Source organism: Microcaecilia unicolor, chromosome 9 (assembly GCF_901765095.1).
Source record: "Microcaecilia unicolor chromosome 9, aMicUni1.1, whole genome shotgun sequence".
Taxonomy (NCBI): domain Eukaryota; kingdom Metazoa; phylum Chordata; class Amphibia; order Gymnophiona; family Siphonopidae; genus Microcaecilia; species Microcaecilia unicolor.
The window spans coordinates 119,822,800-119,841,866 of NC_044039.1; the positions used below are offsets into that span (position 1 = coordinate 119,822,800).

The 19,067-nt window shown below is 46.7% G+C and overlaps 1 protein-coding gene across 9 annotated transcripts in view; it reads left to right on the forward strand.

The window, feature by feature from the left end:
- FUT8 (fucosyltransferase 8) overlaps window positions 1-19,067 on the forward strand; it is a 510,310-nt gene that overhangs the window by 190,309 nt on the left and 300,934 nt on the right. The window contains exon 1 of one of the 9 annotated variants that reach the window (XM_030215551.1): window positions 15,261-15,365. The exons of the other annotated variants lie outside the window; for them this stretch is intronic. The gene's annotated coding sequence lies outside the window, so the exon portion shown is untranslated. Of the gene's footprint in view, window positions 1-15,260; window positions 15,366-19,067 lie in introns of those variants that run through there. 9 annotated transcript variants of the gene reach the window in all.

The window sequence follows — 19,067 nt, forward strand, 5'->3', positions numbered from 1 at the left end:
AGAGAAAGGCTAAGCAGTAGTAGTGCAGCAGACACTTACTAACCTGACCTGGCCTAAGAGCATAACACTTATGCAAAAGGCACTGACTGCAAGCCCAGCACTTCTTTATGAAGGCTCTCCCTGATGAGTCACCAGCAGTAGGACAGAAGCAGGAAGTACACTGACCCCAAAGAGAGGCTTGACACACATAGGAAGTGAGCCCACAGGAAAGACAAGCAGAAGCCATCTTGGAAGCTGGCACAGAGCCGGTGGCAGCCATCTTAGATGCTGGCTCCCTAGAGAGGCATAGCCCACACAGGTGAGGTCTAGTGAAGCAATCAGGTTCATGCTGGAAGCAGCCAGAACACCAGGGCAGAGACAAGACTGACACAAACACAGACAGAAGCCAGCAGAGCTGCTGAACCCCAGAAAGAAGGTAAGGCTGAGGGTGGTCATGGCCACAGACGTGACAACGCTCAGGGAAGCATTGTGGCGGAATTGGTCTTGTCCTCTCTCTAATTCAGTTGTTCACAAGAAGTCCGAGTCCCAGTACAGAGTCCATGGTGAGCCTGTGATGGTGAAGGTCCAAATTCCTCACGATTCCATGGTAGTGGACTCTGCTCTCAGAAGAGCCAAGAGTACTAGAGACTATGCCTCAGCGCCCCCGGACAGAGAGTTTAGGACCTTGAATTCTTTTGGGAGGCATACGTATCAGGCTGGAATGCTCGCCGCCAAGATTCAAACATACCAGCTGTACACCAGCATTCACTTGCGGAACTCGGTTAAGCAACTGTCCAGTTTAGTTGAAGCTCTCCCTCCAGAGCTTGCTGAACCTTTTCACCAGGTGGTCAGGCAGCAGAAGGCGTGTCGCAAATTCCTGGCCAGGGGGGCTTACGACACTTTTGATGCCGCATCCCGAGTAGCTGCTCAGGGTATTGTGATGCGCAGACTCTCATTGCTGCGTGTCTCGGACCTGGATCAGAAGACCCAGCAGCGAATGGCGGATGTTCCTTGCCGGGGGGATAACCTTTTTGTTGAGAAGGTTGAGGATATGGTCGATACCCTCAAGAAGCATCATGATTCTATGGATTCTCTCTCCTGCCGGACGCCTTCTGCTACTACCTTCTCCTCTAGGAGGGTTTTTGGAGGGAGGAGGAGTGCTCCCTATTCCTATAATAGGCGTAGGTACACTCCTGCCCCTCAGCAGCCTGTTCAAGCTCGCTCCTAGCAGACTCGCTCTCATCAGCGGCGTGCACCGAAGGCCCCTCCGGCTCCCCAGCAAAAGCAAGGGATGGGCTTTTGACTGGCTCCAGAGCAGCATAGCCGAGATCAAAGTGTCCGTACTGGACGATCTGCTTCTTGGGGGGGAGGTTGATATTTTGTCACCAAAGGAGGCCTCTTATAACCTCCGACAGGTGGGTTCTTCAAATCATCTCTCTCAATCTAGAATCAAATCCTCCAAATTGCCCACCGGGAGTTCAATCCTTCAGTTCCCAGCACAAGCAGGTACTTGCAGAGGAACTCTCCGCCCTTCTAACGGCCAATGCGGTCAAACCCGTCCCACCAGGGGAAGAAGGGCTGGGATTCTATTCCAGGTACTTCCTTGTGCAAAAGAAAACGGGGGATGCGTTCCATCCTACACCTAAGGGCCCTGAACAAATTCCTAGTCAAAGAAAAATTCAGGATGCTTTCCCTGGCACCCTTCTTCCCATGATTTAGGAAAACGACTGGCTATGCTCTCTGGACTTAAAGGACGCCTACACTCACAATTCGGTGCTCCCAACTCACAGGAAGTACCTCCGATTTCGACTGGGAACTCAGCACTTTCAGTCCTGCTTACTGCCCTTTGGTCTCGCATCTGCACCCAGGGTTTTTACAAAGTGCTTGGCGGTTGTCGCAGCGTCGCTACGCAGACTGGGAGTGCATGTGCTCCCTTATCTTGACGATTGGCTGGTGAAGAACACCTGAGAGGCAGGAGTTCTGCGATCAATGCAGATTACTATTCAACTACTCGAGTTGCTGGGGTTTGTCATAAATTATCCCAAGTCCCATCTGATTCCCGTACAAAAGTTGGAATTCATAGGAGCTCTGTTGAACACACGGACGTCTCGATCTTATCTTCCCCAGGCAAGGGCAGACAACCTTCTGGCCTTAGTGTCCTCAGCTCGAGCATCCCAACAGATCACAGCTCGGCAGATGTTGAGGCTTCTGGGCTACATGGCATCCACAGTTCATGTGACTACCATGGCACGTCTACACATGAGATCAGCTCAATGGACCCTAGCTTCTCAGTGGTGTCAGGCTGCGGGGGATCTAGAGGATGTCATCCATCTCTCCACCGATTTTTGCAATGCCCTTCAGTGATGGACCATTCGCTCCAATCTGACCTTGGGACGTCCATTCCAAATTCTTCAGCCACAAAAAGTGCTGACGACGGATGCACCCCTCCTGGGGTGGGGAGCTCATGTGAATGGCGTCCGCACTCAAGGAGTTTGGTCTTTTCAGGAAATGCGTCTTCAGATCAACCTCTTGGAATTACGAGCGATCTGGAATGCGCTAAAGGCTTTCAGAGACTGGCTGTCCAACCAAATTATCCTAATTCAGACACAATCAGGTTGCAATGTATTACACCAACAAGGAGGGGGGCACCGGATCTCGCGCTCTGTGTCAGGAAGCCGCCAGGATGTGGCTTTGGCCGCGCCAGCACGGCATGCTTCTCCAGGGTACGTATCTGGCAGGCATAAACAACAGTCTGGCCGACAGGTTGAGCAGGATCATGCAACCTCACAAGTGGTCACTCAACATGGATCTTGTCCGCAAGATCTTCCGAGCGTGGGGCACCCCCTCGGTGGATCTTTTCGCCACTCAGGACAATCACAAGGTCCCTCGATTCTGTTCCAGACTTCAGGCCCACGACAGACTAGCATCAGACGCCTTTCTCCTTCATTGGGGGACAGGTCTCCTGTATGCGTATCCTCCCATACCTTTAGTAGGGAAAACTCTGCTGAAACTCAGGCAAGACCGCGGAACCATGATTCTGATTGCACCTTTCTGGCCCTGTCAGATCTGGTTCCCTCTTCTTCTGGACTTGTCCTCTGAAGAACCGTGGAGATTGGACTGTTTTCCGACCCTCATCACTCAGAACGAAGGGTCGCTTCTACATCCCAACGTCTAGTCTCTGGCTCTCACGGCCTGGATGTTGAGAACTTAGAAGTTGCCTCTTTAGGCCTCTCAGAGGGTCTCCCAAGTCTTACTTGCTTCCAGGAAAGATTCCACGAAAAAGAGTTATTCTTTTAAATGGAGGAGGTTTGCCGTCTGGTGTGACAGCAAGGCCCTAGATCCTTTTTCTTGTCCTACATGGACCCTGCTTGAATACCTTCTACACTTATCAGAGTCTGGTCTTAAGACTAACTCAGTAAGAGTTCATCTTAGTGCAATCAGTGCTTAACATCAGCGTGTAGAGGGTCAGCCTATCTCTGGACAGCCTTTAGTGGTTCGTTTATGAGAGGTTTGCTTTTGTCAAAGGCCCCGATCAAACCTCCGCCAGTGTCATAGTATCTCAACGTTGTTCTCACCCAGCTGATGAAGCCTCCTTTTGAGCCACTGAATTCCTGCCATCTGAAGTACTTGACCTGGAAGGTCATTTTCTTGGTGGCTGTTACTTCAGCTTGTAGGGTCAGTGAGCTCCAAGCCCTGTTAGTCCATGCTCCTTATATTAAATTTCATCATAACAGAGTAGTCCTCCGCACTTTTTCTAAGTTCTTGCCGAAGGTGGTGTTGGAGTTCCATCTGAATCAGTCAATTGTCTTGCCAACATTTTTTCCCCATCCACACACCCACCCTGGTGAGGACAAGTTGCACACCTTGGACTGTAAGAGAGCATTGGCCTTTTACGTGGAGCGGACTAAGCCCTATAGACAGCCCGCCCAGTTATTTGTTTCTTTTGACCTCAACAGGATGGGGATTGCCATCGGAAAACGCACCATATCCAATTGGTTAGCAGACTGCATTTCCTTCACTTATGCCCAAGCTGGGTTGACTTTGGAAGGCCATGTCACGGCTCATAATGTTCGGGCCATGGCTGCATTAGTGGCTCACATAAAGTCAGCCTCCATTGAAGAGATTTGCAAGGCTGCAACGTGGTCTTCTGTCCACACATTCACATCTCACTACTTCCTTCAGCAGGATACCCGACGCGAAAGTCGGTTTGGGCAGTCGGTGTTACAGAATCTGTTTGGGGTTTTGAATCCAACTCCATCCTCCTAGGCCCATTTCTGTTCTGTTCCAGGCTGCACTCTCACCTAGTTGTGTTTATTTTTAGATCAGTCTCAGTTACGTCCTCGCCGTTGCGAGGCCCAATTGACCAATGTTCATTGTTTTGAGTGAGCCTGGGTGCTAGGGATACCCCATGTGTGATGATGTCCAGCCTGCTTGTCCTTGGAGAAAATGAAGATACATACCTGTAGCAGGTATTCTCCGAGGACAGCAGGCTGGACATCACAACCCTCCCTCCTCCACTTTGGAGTTTTTATTATTATTACATTTGTATCCCACATTATCCTACCTTTTTGCAGGCTCAATGTGGCTTACAATTCATGGTGGATACTGGAAATAGAAGAGAATGTACATTTGGTTTTACAGTGAGTTTTGGGTACATGATGGTGAAATACATAATATTAGAAATAGAAAAGAGTATACATTTGTTTTAGCAGACGTTTTGGCTACATGATGGTAAAATACAGTGGTGGAAATAAGTATTTGATCCCTTGCTGATTTTGTAAGTTTGCCCACTGACAAAGACATGAGCAGCCCATAATTGAAGGGTAGGTTATTGGTAACAGTGAGAGATAGCACATCACAAATTAAATCCGGAAAATCACATTGTGGAAAGTATATGAATTTATTTGCATTCTGCAGAGGGAAATAAGTATTTGATCCCCCACCAACCAGTAAGAGATCTGGCCCCTACAGACCAGGTAGATGCTCCAAATCAACTCGTTACCTGCATGACAGACAGCTGTCGGCAATGGTCACCTGTATGAAAGACACCTGTCCACAGACTCAGTGAATCAGTCAGACTCTAACCTCTACAAAATGGCCAAGAGCAAGGAGCTGTCTAAGGATGTCAGGGACAAGATCATACACCTGCACAAGGCTGGAATGGGCTACAAAACCATCAGTAAGACGCTGGGCGAGAAGGAGACAACTGTTGGTGCCATAGTAAGAAAATGGAAGAAGTACAAAATGACTGTCAATCGACAAAGATCTGGGGCTCCACGCAAAATCTCACCTCGTGGGGTATCCTTGATCATGAGGAAGGTTAGAAATCAGCCTACAACTACAAGGGGGGAACTTGTCAATGATCTCAAGGCAGCTGGGACCACTGTCACCACGAAAACCATTGGTAACACATTACGACATAACGGATTGCAATCCTGCAGTGCCCGCAAGGTCCCCTGCTCCGGAAGGCACATGTGACGGCCCGTCTGAAGTTTGCCAGTGAACACCTGGATGATGCCGAGAGTGATTGGGAGAAGGTGCTGTGGTCAGATGAGACAAAAATTGAGCTCTTTGGCATGAACTCAACTCGCCGTGTTTGGAGGAAGAGAAATGCTGCCTATGACCCAAAGAACACCGTCCCCACTGTCAAGCATGGAGGTGGAAATGTTATGTTTTGGGGGTGTTTCTCTGCTAAGGGCACAGGACTACTTCACCGCATCAATGGGAGAATGGATGGGGCCATGTACCGTACAATTCTGAGTGACAACCTCCTTCCCTCCGCCAGGGCCTTAAAAATGGGTCGTGGCTGGGTCTTCCAGCACGACAATGACCCAAAACATACAGCCAAGGCAACAAAGGAGTGGCTCAGGAAGAAGCACATTAGGGTCATGGAGTGGCCTAGCCAGTCACCAGACCTTAATCCCATTGAAAACTTATGGAGGGAGCTGAAGCTGCGAGTTGCCAAGCGACAGCCCAGAACTCTTAATGATTTAGAGATGATCTGCAAAGAGGAGTGGACCAAAATTCCTCCTGACATGTGTGCAAACCTCATCATCAACTACAGAAGACGTCTGACCGCTGTGCTTGCCAACAAGGGTTTTGCCACCAAGTATTAGGTCTTGTTTGCCAGAGGGATTAAATACTTATTTCCCTCTGCAGAATGCAAATAAATTCATATACTTTCCACAATGTGATTTTCCGGATTTAATTTGTGATGTGCTATCTCTCACTGTTACCAATAACCTACCCTTCAATTATGGGCTGCTCATGTCTTTGTCAGTGGGCAAACTTACAAAATCAGCAAGGGATCAAATACTTATTTCCACCACTGTACATGTAATGTTAAAGCCATAGACATTAGGTGCATGATAGTGTGAAAGCAGAAGACAGTAAAGAACATTCCTGGGTAACTTAAAGAAAGTAGAGTTACGCGTGTTGTTGTTTATGATATATTTTGTCGAAGAGATAAGTTTTCAGGAGTTTGCGGAAATTGGTCATTTCGTAGATCGATTTCAGGTTACGTGGCAGTGAATTCCAGAGCTGTGTGCTTGTATAGGAAAAGGTTGATGAATGCACTGATTTGTATTTCAAGCCTCTACATTTAGGAGGATGAAGATTGAGGAATGTGCGGGAGGATTTTTTTGCATTTCTGGGTGGTAGTTCTGTTAGGTCCGACATGTAGGCTGGGGCGTCACCATGGATGATTTTATGGACCAAGGTACAGAGTTTGAACGTGATGCGTTTCTTTGAGTGGGAGCCAGTGTAGTTTTTCACGAAGGGGTGTTGCGCTTTCGTATGTTGGTTTGCCGAATATAAGTCTGGCTGCCGTGTTCTGGGCTGTTTGGAGTTTTTTGAGTATTTGCTCTTTGCAGCCGGCGTAGAGTGAATTGCAATAGTCCAGATGACTAAGTACCAGTGATTGTACCAGGTATCGGAAGACGTTCCTTGGGAAAAATGGTCTGACTCGTTTTAGTTTCCACATTGCATGGAACATCTTTTTAGTTGTGTTTTTTTGCATGGTTCTCAAGTGTTGGGTGTCGGTCGATGGTGACTCCAAGGATTTTTAGGGTGTCAGAGACTGGTAGACTTAGATTAGGTGTGTTGATGGTGGTGAATTCCTTCTTGTTGTATTGCGAGGTGAGTACTAGGCATTGGGTTTTTTCGGCATTTAGTTTCAGTCGAAATGCATCTGCCCAGGAGTTCATAGTGTGTAGGCTTTGGTTGATTTCGTCAGAGATTTCTCTTAGATCTTGTTTGAAAGGGATAAAGATTGTTACATCATCAGCATATATGTGTGGGTTTAGGTTCTGATTCGATAATAGCTTAGCCAAGGGTGTCATCATTAGGTTGAATATGGTCGGTGAGAGGGGGGATCCCTGTGGAACTCCGCATTCAGGTGTCCATGTGGCTGATGTTGTCGAATTTGATGTCACTTGATATGAGCTGGTGGTTAGGAAACCCTTGAACCATCTGAGAACGTTACCTCCAATTCCGAAGTATTCGAGGATGTATAATAAAATTCCATGGTCGACCATGTCGAATGCGCTTGACATGTCAAATTGTAGCAGTAGTATGTTGTTGCCGTTTGCTATCAATTGTTTGAGTTTGGTCATAAGCGTGACTAGTACGGTTTCTGTGCTGTGGTTAGAGCGAAATCCTGACTGGCAGTCGTGCAGTATTGAGAACTTGTTTAGATACTCTGTGAGTTGTTTGGTCACCATGCTTTCTGTTATTTTGGTGAATAGGGGAATGGATGCTACTGGTCTATAGTTCGTTAGTTCATTAGTATTTTTCTTTGCATCCTTAGGTATAGGGGTGAGTAGAATATTACCTTTCTCCTTTGGGAAGAGTCCATTTTGTAGCATGAAATTCACATGGTTAGTTAGGTCCGTTATAAATTGTTGGGGGGCTGACTTTATGAAGTTGTTTGGGCATATATCTAGTTTGCAGCGAGATTTGGCGAATCTTTTAAGTGTCTGTGAGATAAGGTCTTCTGGTAGTGTAGTGAATTCAGTCCAGATCCTGTCTGCTGGGTAGATTCCGGGTACTGGGTCTAGGCATTCTAGTAGTGTAGTATATTCGTTTGGACTGGCTGGTATTTTGAGTCGTAGTTTTGACTTTCTCGTTGAAGTATTTCGCCAAGTCATCGGCTCCTGGAGTGTCTTTGTTGTTGTTGGTGACTGGGGTTGTGTCTAATAGTTTGTTCACGAGTTGGAAGAGTTTGTGTGTGTCTTTGTAGTTTGGCCCGACTTCAGTTTTGTAGTATTGTCTTTTGGTTTGTCTTATGGCGTATTTGTATTTCCTTCTGAGTAGTTTCCAAGCGTTAAGGGTGGGATCATCTTTTTTTTTTTGCTCCACGTACGCTCTAGTTTTCTGACTTGTGCTTTGAGTTTTTTCAGTTCTTCGTTGAACCATGGTATTGAGTTTTTCCTATTCGAGGTTCTGGTTTGGATTGGGGCAATGTTGTCTAGTATCAGTTTGCATCTATTATCCCAATTAGAGAGGAATTGGATCGTATCTATCTTTGTTCTCCATCCGTCAATGTAGATCTGTTGCCAAAATTCGGCTGGGTCTATTTTTCCTCTTATGGTGTATGTTTTTCGTATCTGTTTGTTGGGTAGGTCTTTCGTTCTCCATTGGAGGGTGATGTTTGCTGTGTAATGGTCAGACCATGGTACAGGTGTCCAATTGGTATTGGTTAATATGAGGTTTGCGTTGTGATCAAATTGTTGTTCTTCTCGTTTGCTTTTTATATAACTGAGGGAAGCGCGCGGGCGGGAAGTCACTCGCGCGTGAGCGGTGCGTTGTCCCCGCGTGCGCCTCTTTGCTTCTAGAATTTTTAAACTTTAAAATGTTTTAACTTCCGGAGCTCCTTGGCCGTTGCGGATAACGACCCATGCGTGATGATGTTCATCCTGCTGTTCTCGGAGAATACCTGCTACAGGTATGTTTCTTCATTTTCTAGTCAGTCTAAAGCAAACTTTTACGTAGCTAGTAATGCACAAAGGGGTTTTTCGTGGCTATAACGTGTGCCATTATTAGCCACCGAGAATCCCATGCAAATGTATTACAATGAGTTCATTAGTATTCTAATGAGCTCATTCGTAGTCTAATGTGTATTCCAGGGGATGCACAGCTCTAGAGCAGCCCTAATTTAACGAGCACATTTTACAGCTGCTCTGGAGCTGTCAGAGAGGAGAGAAGCACAAGCAGGAAGCTATAAAGGCTGCCTGCTTGGGCTTCTTACCTCTCACCTCCAGGTACCCCCCCCCCCCCCCCCCCCCCCGCCTTGCATTTTTGAAAAAATTTTCCTGGTAGTCCAATGGACCACAACACTCCCTTGTATCTTGTTTTCTTTATTTCCCTGGTGGTCAAGTGGACACTAACCCCCCCCCCCCCCCCCAAGCTTTTTAAAAACTTTATTTGGTGGTCCAGTGGACCAAACCCCTTCCCCATGCGCAGGCACACAGCCCTCCCTCCCATACCTGACCCACACCCTTGCCCCTCCCTGTACCTTTACAACAAGGCGGAGGCAGGAGGGTAGGAGCAATGGCTCCTCCCTGCTGCCTCAGTCCTACCCAGAACAAAATGGTGGTGCCCAGGCCCTACCCAGTGCATTCTGGGATGCACTGGGCAGGGCCAAACACCATATAAGTGAATACAACTCCTTATATGGTGTTTAACCCTGCCCAGTGCATCACCATTTTGTTCCTGGCAGGCCCGAGGGAGGAGCCGTTGCTCCTGCCCTCCTGCCTCCATCTTGTTGTAAAGGTACAGGGAGGGGCAGGGGGGGTGTGCGCGTGGAAGGGGTTCTGTCCACTGTACTACCATGGAAATATTTTTAAAAAAATGTTCAGGGGGAGGTCGTGGGCCACTGGAAATAAAAGATAGGGGTGGTCACTGGACTACCATGGTAAAAAAAAAAAGTGTGGGGTCGGGAGATTCAGTGCATAAGAGCTGTCAAATGGATTTGACAGCTCGAACTCACAAACAGCGAGGATGCACACGGGGATCTGTGCAGCTCATTTGCATGCAATATCCTCTGTGCATCGCTGGCTGTTAGTGATTTGCTAAATTTTAGTGAGGCAGCCGTATTTTACAGCTGCCTTTGTGCATCAGGGCCTCACTGATTCTCTCCAAAGACCTGTGCAGAGCTCAGCCCCTCCCTTCCTGTGACTACTAGAGTCTTCCCATTTGCTGGATTCTAACACAGCCTCTGCATTGGAAAGGGGGAGCATTGGTGAGCTGCCATGGGCTAAACTGTGAAAAATATCCACACACTTCACCTTACTTCTGACTTTGAGTCAGGTAATGTACAAAATTTTAGAATCCTGAAAATGTCAGATAGTAGGCAATCCTAGCCTCCTGAATCCTGAGCACCACTGACTGAGCCCCCCCACCCCCCTAAGCTTATAGACCCGAGGCTCATGCCTGGTTTGCCTATGTCTTAATGGGGCTCTGCTATGAAGGCATTATTATACATAAGTACTTGCTCCAGTTTAAATCTCCTCTTTACCAGGTTCTCTCTGTTCTTACATCTCAATGAAGCTCTACTCTTTACAAGGTTTACATTCTCACTCTGAGGAAATGAAGAGAAAAAGTTAATTTATTCAAAGGTGGAATGTATGTGGGGAGATGGCTACAGTGGCAACACGTCCCATGGTTTTTTTGCATGCTTGATCTGAGTGCTTTGTGTTTGAGTGGCCTGTTCCTTACCGTTAGCAGCAGATGAATCCAGATACTTGTGGGTTGTGTCCATCTACTAGGAGGTGGAGATGAAGAGCACTGAATTGAACTGTGCCTTATGGGACGGAATATTCCGTGGCCATCCAGTATTCTTAAGGTTATATTTTCCCCAAGAAAAAAGAGGGCACATGCCACCTGACCCCCTCACACCCCACCCTGCCCCCTGTCACTTTGACACCCCCCCCCCCCAAAGAAAGCCAGATGCCCTCTCTCCCCCCCATGTTATCCTTTCCCAGTTTTCCAGCCTCCCTCCCCTCCACCCCCATGATTCCATTCACTACCCCTCACATCCCCTCCTGTACCTTACTGTAGTGCTCTGGTGGTCTAGTGGCCTCTTTGGAGCAGGAAAGAGCCCCCTCTTTCCTGTCCGGCATGACTGTAGACCTCTCTTGCTCCTGGCGCTGATTCAAAATGGCTGTCGAGAGTTCAAGCAGAGACCTTGCAAGACTTCTGCGGAAGTCTCGCAAGGCGGCCACTTGAACTTGTGGCAGCCATTTTGAATCAGCTCCGGGAGCAAGAGAATTCTACAGCCAGACAGGAAAGAGAGGACTCTTTCCTACCCTGAAGAGGTCGCTAGACCACCAGGGCACCACACTAAGGTAGGGGAGGGGAGGATAGGACATCCCTGAGGCCCGCCCACCCCTGCCTGCCTGCCTGTTTGTCCGCAAATCCAGATAAACTGGCAGGCTGGCAAAACCCGCCCGGATGCCTAGCCGGGTCCTCAAAAAGAGGACATATCCGGGTAAATCTATGGTAACCCTAAGTATTCTCTATCTCCAGCAGGAGGATGAACGGATTTTCACAAGCTCCTGGTCTCAGCTGATGGTGGCTCTTGTTCTGGGTTTCCTGGTTCAGTTCAGTTGAACCTGGGGGGTGTTCTGGGATGTGCCAACTTTAGGGGGTACACCTGGGTCACCTCAAGGTCTGTCGCCCACCCCTTCCCCCCCATCTCCTGCCGTTTTCCTCCATTCTTGGTTAAAAAAAAATAAAAGAATTTCACTAGTCTTTTGGTGAGTTTGTGGCTTTCTTGGAGAGGGTGCGGGTGCTGCTTCAGGCAGCAGGCTGCTTTCCACAGCAGTGAGTTGGTTCTTTCATAGTTTGCATGGAGGTGAGTGTTACTTCAGTTGCTCTTGCTCTCCATAGGCTTGTGATTTCAGTTCTTCCGACAGCAGCAGGGGCTGTACTGCAATGTTTGTGCTGTGTTTAGAGATGGGCAGAGTTGGGTGTGTTCTCCCAGTACTGAGAAGCCTGTGCTCACTCTCTTGGCAGGACACACATCATTTTTTCTGAGCAGGAATGTGAGGTGTTTTTTCTCCTCAGCGCCCTCTGGGTATCTATGCCTCTGTAGCCTGCTGCAGCCATTTTGCAGAGGTACGCTCGTTTGCTCATGGTTCCTGTGTTTTCAGTTCGTTCCCGCTGTCTGGCTTTTTGTGGTCTGCTCCCAGGGCGGCTCATGTTGCTGTTATGCCTAGCTAGTCACGAAGTTGGTTTATTTCCCGACGAGCTGTTTAGCCTCTGTCATGGTTTTTCTGTCTTTTTGGGCAGTGCAGAGGATTCCTGTGTACAGGGGGGTCTGGCTATCTGCTCCCCCCCCCTTGCATATGCTGCGGGAGAGACTTCTCGTTCAATCCTTGGGTGGTTCCAGACAAAGGGCTGGACCCGTGTTTCCTTCTGCACTGTCTGTTGGTGCTGTGGTGGTTTTACCCTCCTAACCCTGTTCTTCTTTCAAGCTCATTGGCTATGCAGGGTCTGACTGCCTTTATCTGTTTCTGGCAGCTGAACTCCACCCCCCCCCCCCCCCCCCCCCCAGGTCTATACCTCAGTTTTCTTTTTACCATGGGGTCAACCTTCCCTGACTGCCTTACTGTCTTTTGGTCAAACTGTCACCTATCTTCCAGGTTGGGAGGCATGTGAGAGTGTTGTGATGACCTGGCGTAGGGTTCTGTTTTCTCTCTCTCTCTCTCTCTCTCTCTCTCTCATTGCATGGGATAGCAGTCATTTGAGGGCTGTAGGACAGTTCTTTGTCTCTGGCTGCATTGGGACACAAACAGAGCTGCTGTAGGTGCCCTGATGTAAGTCTGCCTTTTCTTTCAAGTGCTTTCGGATCTCAGTGGACTCTCGAGGCAGCACCTTTGCAGCCCTCGTTTGTTGTTCCCACACAAGGGACACTTGTCTCATGGTGCTAGCAGGACTTAGGCAACCATCTTGCTAACACGTGAGCCTAGTTCCCATGTCAGTCTTTTCCTCGGTGGGGGGTGGAGGGTCGCCTGTGAGGGTGTTTCCCCCTGGGTCTTGGTCTTGGGCAACAGTTCTGTTTTTCTTTAAAAGAAAAAAAAGGGCAACATCCATGATCCATGATATTTGTGCGGATGTACTTTTGATTACTTGTTGTTATATCTGTACTTTTGAACAGTTGTATTGCTATTCAATGCTCAATAAAGATTCTTATAAATTAAAAATGGGACAGCACAGACCACTATTGTGCGGACCAGTCATCCTTTTGGTTTTCAGCTGCCTCCCGGCCAATTTTCCAGGCTGCTGGCTCCCAGTGGGGACAGGGGTGGTCGGCTCAGCAGAGGGACTTTGGGCCACTTTTGCTCCTTGGTACAAAATAAGTACCTGTATATATGTAAACCACTTTGAATGTAGTTGCAAAATACCAAAGAAAGGCGGTATATCAAGTCCCATTTCCCTTTCCCCTTCCCTTGTTCTCAGCGGCCTGTGATTTGATTTGGGTCTCATGGCTGCAGGAGGCCTGGTGGCACATTCCCTCTTCAAGGGGCCGCTTACTTTGGTTGCCGTGATGCACAGCATTGCTTCAGTGGTCTTTCTCCTGACCCTTCTCAGCTGTGGCTCGGAGTATCCTGGATGTTGGCCTCTTGGCCTGTGGGGTCTGCCGCAGCCTTGGCGTGCTATGTCTCCTGTTCCCGCCATGTGCCAAGACAGTGGCATTAGTCCAACATGGTCTTGGTTGACTATAGTGATCCCCAGCAGTCCTGGCTGCTTGGAGAGAATTTCAGCAGTGTCTTCTGGATCCGGAGTTGGGCCTTTTGTGCTCCTGACGTTCAATGCGTGGTTGCCCTCTGGAGGGTTAGACTGTAATATTCGGGTCTAGTTTGCGTTCTCCCTTTGGGCACAGCTACTCCAGCTGCTTCTTCACTCTCTGAACAGAAAATTTTGTTCTGGCTTCAACAGAGAAGCCACTGCAGGAGCCCAATGTTGAAGCCAGAATAAAATTTTCTGTTCAGCTGTCGTATACATCTTGCTTTCCCCTCCATGCCTAGTTCAGCCGCACTGGGGGATTCCTCATGGGCTTACTCTTCCGCTTCAGTGGTGCTCTCTTTTCTGCAGGTGTCTCCCTGCAGCGCGTATGCAGCTGGAGACTGCCTTTTCTAGGGGCTCAGCTATCAGATGCTGACTGGTGGTTTCCTTCTCTGGCTGGGTTCGGGCGTCAGCCAAGTGGATGTCTTGGGTGGTTGCTACCCATAATTCGCTGTAGTTGTCTCTCTGGGCGACGAATGCGGCTTCACCTGGTGGTGGATTCAGCTGCCTTGGTAGGGCACCCTGTGTTTTGGAGCACTCAGCGACATGTTGGCAGCTCTGGGTGGTTCTATGTCTCCGCATCTTTCTGAAGCAGTCTATGTTCTCGCTGTTTGGGTCGGGCTCATCCTCATTTTAGCTATATCAAGAGCTATTGTCAGGGGCAGCCTCGTTTTCCCTGGGTTCCAGGTGTCGGTCCAAGCAGGGCTTTGGTATTCTAGTCTTTGGTTGGGATCTGACTTTTTTTTTCTCCTACACAAGTGATGGTGTGCCCAGGCTTATTTTTTATTCATCGAATGGCTTGTGACTTTCTGCTCCGTCACCGCTGGGTTCTAATGCTCTGTTTAGAGGGGACTGATGAGTTCAGTCAGTCAGTTCTGTTGTCAGGCTTTCCTCAGATCCTCTGAACAGGTGCTTACTGGCTGCCTTGGCCATGCTTTACTTGCTGGGGCAAGGAGGCTCTTGCATCCGCGTCTTTCGTATTGGGTAATCCGTTTCCAGATAGATTCTGACTGCCATCTTCCCAAGGGGGTTGTGCCTTTCTGCATGGCAGCCCGTCTGTCCTCCCTGGCAGACATAGGTAAGGCAGGCACATTCTCTTCCTTTCATGCCTTCATCGGTCTCTACCTTTTGGAGGTTGCCACTTGTTCAGATGCCTCTTTCGGAATCTTTGGGGCAGTCCATGTGGGCGCAAGGTTCCCTCCCTGCTTTGCTACATCCCACAAGTATCTGGATTCATCTGCTGCTGACGCTGAGGAGCAAAAAATTCTTACCTGATAATTTTCCTTCCTTTAGTCGCAGAGGCCCACCATTCTCTGTCAGTCATGCTAGCTCCTTGGGGTTTTATCTTGATTTTTTGCTGTGTTCTGTTTATTTTTTGTGGCTTACTCTAGGTTGTTTGTGTTTTGGCTATTTGGATTTCCAGTGTTCTTCTGTGAGGAAGGGGATATGTGTGGTTTAATTATTATTTCTTTCTGCTTTGTTATGAGATGTACCAGATGGCCAGGGAGTATTCCGTCCCATAAGGCACAGTTCATTGCTCTCTATCTCAACCTGCTGGTAGACGGATACAACCCACAAGTATCTGGATTCATTATGAGGTAAAACATAATTTTTCATCCTTTGAGTAGTACAGTGCCTGGAGCTGTCCAGGATAGGATTGGCTTTAAAACAATTTGGTAGACTCTGTAACATTTTCTATTGCTTTCTAGCTCCACCTGATTTTTTTTTTAATTTTGCTTTTAGAAATTATACATTTTCCAATAATAACAAAGGCAAAGAAAGCAGAAATAAGTACCATACATAATAAATAAAAAAAAACCCATTAGCATCAAGTATTAAACAACTACCTCCTCCTTTTTAACCTGTGCAACAGTGTTTACCAAGAGAAATACAGGAACACACATATTGAGTTAAGTCTGTCTACGTCACCCCCTTTATCAGAAATCTGCACTGGAAATGGATTCTTGTACAGACTTGTGACAGAATTCATTGGCCCTTTAAATCTCTCTGATACCTGAGAACATAATGCTCTGGAAGAATATAATACCTCATGTATGCTTGGAGAAACAGATTGGGTGACCAGAAACCTGGATGTGTCTTGTGACACAACTCCAGATAGGGAGCCATGCAAGACCAGCTCCTGAGCTCCAAACTGTAACCCGGTCGGTACCTGTGGTCACAGAACGCAGTCCCTTACTTTCCTTATTTACTGAGTCATGCTGTTACTTGATTCCAGCATGTTTATTTAACGCTAGATGTAACACTTGAAACTTTACTACTGTGACTACTATCTTTCCTATCTGTCAAAATTCTATGTAGAATTAGACAGATTACATGCTGTCTCAAACTGAACTGCATGTCTGTGTCAAAGAAATAGCATCTCTCTCTCTCTCAAATAATGGAGGCTGCACTTGAATCAGTAGCAAGCATCAGGGAGATCATTAAACTCTGTTGGTAACTCCAAGTTAAAGTTCCCACTTCCTAAATCTGCCTCAGCTGCAGGCTGGACAGACTGTATGCAATGCACCCTGTTCCTGAACACTATTATTAACTACCACTGGTAGATTCTTAGAATTCTTTGGGACAAAATCATAAAACTTTTCTTCTGTATTCGTGAGGACAGCTTCTGAGAAATGGTGAGATTTGTTGGTTTATTTTGAGTTAACAGTGGAACCTTCATCTATCCCTGACTCTGATGGCTTTATGACCTCAGAATAGCTAGACTCAGGTAATTTGGTGACAACAGTTTCCCCAGTAGGGAGAGAAACTGCAGTTGTCACTAGTTTTTGCAAAGCCAGATTCCTTCTCTAAACAATTGTCTGTTTGCTGAGCAGATGGTGAACTAAGGGAAGACTTCCCTTTTTAAGGTGGAAATCTGGAGGGGCTTTGTTTCCCAGTTATAGGAGAGACTAGCTTAGTAGCACCACATTCTGGCAAGATCACAGAAATAGCTGTAAAATTAAGTGCAAAGGAGTCTGCATTTATGTTTTCCCCCTCAGAACTGCATTCCTCCCTCCCCTCAGGAACATCAGACAGGGAGACAGTAGTCCCCTGAGCAGAGAAACTGTCAGCTTGCTGATCAGGATCTGAAGTAGGAGACCTGATCTCTGTCCATCTCCCCCATGAAGAGAAATAGAATGTAGCAGTATGCCCTGACAGGAACATAAAGTCATGTTCTGTTTCTTAATTTGTACAGCGCTGCGTAACCCTAGTAGTGCTCTAGAAATGTTAAGTAGTAGTAGTATTCGTCCTTTAGATTGTAAGCTCCTTTGAGCAGGGACCGTCCTTCTTTGTTAATTTGTACAGCGCTGCGTAACCCTAGTAGCGCTCTAGAAATGTTTAGTAGTAGCATTCAGTGTTGTCCTATAAACTGCTGAGAGATAAATTCCTCTGTCAGATCTTCCCAGATAACTTTCCAGATCCTCCTTACCCGTTTGTTTCAATATCCCTATATCAGAGGTCCATAAGGCTAGGTCAAGACCTGGAAGCTGGACACCCCTGTCAACTTATCGTCGCCTACACAGACTTCCTACGTGATCCATATTTTTAGTGTAGCTCTAAAAACAATATCTGCCACTCATCAAAGTGTTCAACAGGTTCTGAAAAATGTACAACCTTTGTGAAGGGTTCTATGACCTGTGTCATTTTGCTTATGTCTGATGTCGCAGCACTTCTGTGCATACAGCCATCTGCACATGCTCATATACTTCTCCCTGAAATAATTAACATATCTAGGGAACAAAGTGACAGGAAGATAATGAACCCGAAAAGCAGTCTGTGTCATCTTGAATGCCTGCTTGTTTAATACTAAAATAAACAAAAAGTCTGCTAATCAGGGCTAAGAAATAGATTTGACTGTTTGCCACTAGGGATTAATTACAGCATACAGTGAATATTATACATCAGAAGCACCATATTACTAATATGGACATAGAGTTAAAGGTGTATTTTCCTCACTGCGTACAGAAGTTTAAAGCTGAATTTAAACAGAGCTACTAATAAGCTGTGTACTTATCAATTCAAGGTCAGTATCTGTATGCTCTCAGCTTACTGAGTGTAGGATTCCAGAAAAGAGTGTTAATTAAAACAATACAGCTTGTTTGTGCATGCACTATAGGAGTGGAACAGGCAAAGTGTGTAATGGTAGCTATTTATCAGGATTTTCTAAAATGCTGACTCAAAAATTACAAAAACAAATTCTATCACTCCTGGAACTGACAAACAAGAAAACAGGCCAATTATTTTAAAAATAAAGGCTATTTATTTACAAGCAATTGAAGCAATGCAAACATGAGAACATGAGTATCTAAGAATTATATACAAATTCAAGATAACTCTGGGAAAATAAGACAAAGGTTCTTATCAGATAATTAGTCAGAGTAAACATACACTAAGCCCTGGACTAGGCCCTGAAGTCAGGCCTGCTATTATTACCCTTTAGCAACAACAGAGCTGGGATACAACCTGGATGTAGATGAGGATAGCAGATGTCAGGGCAGGACAACTGATGAACAGCTTGATGCACAAGATCATGGCAGGTCCCAGCAATACAGTAGAAAGGATGGCTGGTAGAAACTTGAATGGTGGTAGTTCTGGCTAAATGGAAAAAAACAGCTGCTTTCTTGGTTTCTAGCTCTCCTTCCCCTTGAAAATAAACTCCTCCCTATGTTCTGAACGTTCAGTCATTAGGACATTTTACGTCACTGAAGATGCAGTTCTTGGAATTCAAGAAAGTCCCTGAGCTTGGGCACCAGAGTAGCAAGGTCAAGCTAGTATCTGTACAAGAAGTACAGGGCACAGTTTGTGCAAATGACATCAGCTAAGTAGTTTACTTTTAGCTGATGAGCAAAAGCAGGTAAAAGTTCACTGCAGTGCCTGATGCAATTTGTCCATGGCTATATAACACATTGTTGCAAGCCTTCTCTGTACTGCCAGCCTGAGGGAGGAGCAGACAGAGGTCCTTGCTGCTTCACAGGATTGTCTGTGTGATGTATTGCAGGAGATTGTAGCCATGCCCTGTTGTTTGCTAACAAGGCAGGTCCTAGACTCCTACAAACCCTTTAATAGAACAGGTCTATTGTTATTTGCACTATTCCAGCTATCACAATTGAGCACTCAAGGACAATTTACCATTCTGCCAGTTCCTTAGACTTAAGAGAATTTGTGCCGATACAGATGATTATTAGAATTAGACAGAGGGGTTATCCCAAAAAATGTATCTCAGAAGGTTTTCTTAAAGCCAATACTAGGTCTAGAGAAGATCTGCTCAGTACTGGGGTAAAATCTAAAGCTAATCCTGA